The following is a 4,836-nucleotide window of genomic DNA, read 5'->3' as shown; positions in this document are numbered from 1 at the left end:
GGATGAAGGGCTTCGTGCTCTGGCCAAAGTAACGAACCCTACTGAGAAACGGGGAGCGGGGGGGGGGGAAGCGCAGCCCTGCAGCTTCCAGAGCTGAGCCATGTGAGGCTGAGCTGCACCCACCAGTGCTCCTGCACGTCCAGGAGGGCCCTGCTGCAGTGAAACGCACTCGCCCTGTCCCGCTGTCGTGTGAGCCGTGAGCTGCCGGCCCCTGTCAGCTCTGATGATAAAAACAAACAAAAAAGCAGCCCCTTTCCCTGGCTCCATACCGATGAAGATGAGCTGCCGCTCCAAGTTACAGCTCCCTGTGCCACTGGGCTCTCAGGACCTGGGAGCAACAATATTTTGGGAAACCCCCTTTCAGCTGGGATGTGATGGGAGCGAACTACTCTTTCAAAAGTTGGGGTGGGGTTTTTTTTGTACCAAGACCCACAAGCCCCGAAAAGGCTTGCACATGCACTGGCACAGATAGCCCATTGCTGGCCCTGCGCAGGGCGCGCTTTCGTGTCACTGTTCCAGGCTGTCCTCGTCTCCAGGGGCTGATCTGTAAGTCAGGTGTCTTCTCTGCTGTACATTAGCTAATCTTGAGATTACCTGAACACCCAGTCTTCAAAAATAAAAATATATAGCCTCTTTGTGCTTGTGTCTCTCCATTAGTTTGAAATGGGTACCTCGTACTCGTAATACCTGCATGCATATTCATAAAGTAAGAACATTAAATTGTGTCACTGAAAATGAGACAAACAAATAAAAAAGAACTGACGCAGTGGTAAAAATAATCTTACCTGTCAAAATGTGGCATTCGCCTTCCTTCTCACTCTCCCACAAAGCTCACCCCTTTGAAAAACAGTAAATACAGTTCCACGGTACATATACATCCAGCTTATTTTCAAATGTAAAGTCTCCTATTTGCAAGATACAATTAGTTTTTCCAAATACAAGGTTACTCGAGCCATGGGTTCAGCCGGACGCGTCCCCCTACAATCCCGTTAACGTTAAAGCAGATGTCTACGGAGGTGTTGTCAAGTGGATTGTCACAGGCTAACTAAAATACGATAATAAAATTGACTTGTGCGTGAAAACAGAGTACAGGAATAAATAGTGGTGAGTGGGGACAGGGGATTTGGGCTGCTGCGAGAGCCCTCTTTCAGAGTGATGGGATAATTTCATCTGGAAGGCACCTCTGGCCCGGCACCCTGCTCACCGCAGCCCCGACCGCGAGGGCTCCATCTCTGCAGTTTGAGCCAGTGTGCTGCGGAGGTACAATAACTAATTACAGCTGACTTGGAAATGCTGATACAGGTTAAAATCCGTGGGTTTATTTTTCTGTTTCTCTTCTCATCTTCCTACCAGCTCTTCTCTTTACTCAAATATAAGGTGACGCACTTGTAGCATGTGACAACAGTATTTCAGCAAAAACAGAAAAACTAAAAATCTTTTTTTTTTCCTTCCTTTGCATTCTATAGTAGAGACACTGTTAAGTTGCAACCTGTGCACCACTTGTATATACAGAAATAACACCCTCACGGGTGTCAAAGTCAAAGAAGTGCAGAGTGATCATCATGAACAACCCTTCCCATTTACTCCACTCAAAATCTCCCTAGGAGACCAGAGAAGGACCAGTGCTTATTTTATTTTCTAACCTTTGGTTTGGTTCATTTCTTACTATAGGGATTCGTGAAGCAGCCGAGGCAGGGAAACCCACCCAGTGTGGTGGCTGGTGTCCCCGGCAGAAGAAAGGCATCGTTAATTGATCAGACATCCCAGCCAGGAAGAGCTGTACAGATGCAGGTAAGATATTCCTTTGATTTGGCTTGAAAATGGGAACTAGTATCAAAATTGAAAATGAAGTTTTGGCATGACCCGAATGCCAAACAGACTGGAGCGGGAAGGTGAATACTACATGGTAATGGTGAAAGAGGCTACAGCTGTTTGTACGTACATTTACCTGGTGTAATGCCAACAGGAGCACGTGGCTACTGGTCAAAACCACCCAAAAACCTGCTCCGTGCAGCACTAAGCAGCCCACAAAGCAGGCTGCGGTTACGAAGTCCACCCAGTGCTGTTGAAGGGGAGCAATGCAGCCACAGCATGTTCTTGTGCGTACAGAGTCGCTTTTAATTCAATTACAGTCTTCCATTACTGAGGAAATAAATGTGGGAGGAAACAAAGGACAGACACAGAGAAGCAAAACAGGGGTAGGAAGTAGGAGATATATGCTTACTGCGTCTCATTTGGCTCCACAGGGCTTTAGAAGGGCTGTCATACATCATGACATTTATTATTTCTGTCATGTACTAGGATGAGAAGTCCATTACAATATCGATCATTTTACTCTGCTCAACTCTATGCTATGTAATACTCAGCATAGCTGAAAAAGCTTACAAGTGATTTAGAAATAGCTGTACAGGGAGACTCGAGGAAGAAATCAGAGTCAACATGGTTTCCCTTAATGGAATTCTCTTTTTAGTAAGCTTTTACAAAACTTAGGAAATTGCATTTTAAACATGGTTAAAGCCACAGGACAGTTGCAGTCAAGCAATCAGAAGCTGCAGACACAATAAAGATTTCCTATGCAATCTTAATTTACATGGTGACATAATGGCATAATCTTCAGCTGTGTTGCCCCATAGCGGTCACATAACATCTTCACCAGGCTCCTCCTCCTTTCACCAGTCAATAATCTCTGCCCCAACAAACTCAGGGCCAAAAATCTTGAAAGGCATCAAAACACTTACCCCTCCTTGATATCAAAAAGACCCCAGGCAAGCCTGAAAATCCCAAGTATTTCAATTTAACCTGAAATAACCACGGATTGCAATTAACAGGTGGGGCAGCACCAGGGAGGCGTGAGCTAATATCATTAATACGCCGTTAGCGATACCAGCGGGAGCAGCATGCTGTTCCAGCACTGCAGTGGCAGCAAGGACAGAGTTGTCCTGCAGGGCGTCAGGCCAGCCTGTCCCCTAAACACGGAGGTGCAGCCCTGGTGAGAGCTGCCCTGCCCTGCAGGGTTGCTTTGAGAAGACTTGTCCTTGGGGGTTATAATTTCCCTCCACTTCCAGGTGGGTTTGCAGCCAGCTCAGGACAGGGAGATGAGGTGGAAGATCATCCTTACCTGGTTGTCATCTTTCTCACCTGCAGCCTGCTTTTTACTGCTGATCCTGCCATGGGCGGACAGTAGAAGTTTTCTTCATCATCCTTCTTTAACATACTGTCTGTTCCATCCCCAGCTTTGCCCGTAACACATTATTTATGCAGAGCAGCATGAGGGTCTGCACCAGAAGATCCTTGCCTTGGAGAAAGCTGCATACTGGAAGGGGAGCCAAGGGAGGCTCTGGCTCCATGTGCTTATGACAGCACATGCTGGTGCTGCTCCATCTCTTCTGGATTCCTGCATATATCAAGGGATCCTTCTTACGTTAGGGCCCGATTTCAGAGACATTCATCCCTAAAAGGGACAGACAAGCCAGGATGTCCACAAGAAAGGCACTCACGTATCAGAGTGATGGTAAGGAAGAGTTACACAGATCGATTACACTAGGTGTTAGCGTCACAACAGTAAAACTTGAGACAGTCTGAAATTTCTCTTCTTCTTTTTTCTTTTTTTTTTAAATACTCTAAAAGCCATACCAACAGACAGAGGATCTAAACATTTGGTATCAATGATCAAGCCTCGAGCATGGGATAATTAGTTCTAATTTAGAAATAATACAACATGTACCTGACCATAGGTCCCTTAACAAAAAGGCATGCAAATCGTACAGTTGGGGGTTTTTTTGCACGCAGCTGAGGTTCAGGTATGGCTCTACTCATGCCCAAGTGGATGGTGCTAGCCTGGGTCTCAGCCAAGGGTTTGCAACAGTGAACAGTACAAGTTGGATTTTTGTGGTGACTCGGACCATATCAACAGATCCCAGACGAGGATACACACTAGGGTCACGGGAGCTAGATGTCCGAGTCCCTGGGTTAGCATGGCTGCACTGTGGGGAGGGAAGGGGGGGAAGAAGAGAGGGTGTCCGAAGGGTGCTTCTCCCATTGAGTTATATGACCTGATGCGGGGAGGAGCTGTCTCTCATGCCTGCCTTCACGCTGGGCGTGTGTTAGAGCTGAACCTTTAAAGAAAGGAGGGAAAAACTGTGTGCCAGATACAATTCAAGGGGAAATAACATCCTGAACATTTTCACCAGCCCTTGCCAATATTCAGAACAGTCCAGATTAGGGCGTCTGGTCCTTAAACAGGATATAATCAGCAGATAAACTGAATTCTACCAACTTCTGTATATTGCGCACACACACTGCTTTGCCGCAACACTTTAGATCAATGTGGTGCCCACCCAGCCGCTCTATCACTCCCTTCCTCAGCTGGACAGGGGAGAGAAAATGTAATGAAAGGCTCGTGGGTCGAGGTAAGGACAGGGAGAGATCACTCAGCAATTACTGTCACAGGCAAAACAGACTCGAGTTGGGGAAAATTGATTTAATTTATTGCCAATCAAATCAGAGTAGGGTAATGAGAAATAAAAGCTAAACCTTAAAACACCTTCTCCCCATCCCTCCCTTCTTCCCAGGTTCAACTTCATTTCCAGTTTTCTCTCCCTCCCGCTGCGCGGTGCAGGGGGACAGGGAATGGGGGTTGGGGTCAGCTCATCACACACTGTCCCTGACGCTCCTTCCTCCTCAGGGGAGGACTCCTCACACCCCTCCCTGCTCCAGCCTGGGTCCTTCCCACGGGCCGCAGTTCTTCACGCACTGCCCCAGCGTGGGTCCATCCCTCCCACGGCGTGCAGTCCCTCAGAAGCAGATGGCTCCAGCGTGGGTCCCCATGGGGTCCCC

This window comes from Egretta garzetta, unplaced genomic scaffold, assembly GCF_000687185.1.
Source record: "Egretta garzetta isolate BGI_Z169 unplaced genomic scaffold, ASM68718v1 scaffold60, whole genome shotgun sequence".
In the NCBI taxonomy this organism is placed as follows: Eukaryota; Metazoa; Chordata; class Aves; order Pelecaniformes; family Ardeidae; genus Egretta; species Egretta garzetta.
Note: the sequence above shows the minus strand (reverse complement) of the source record.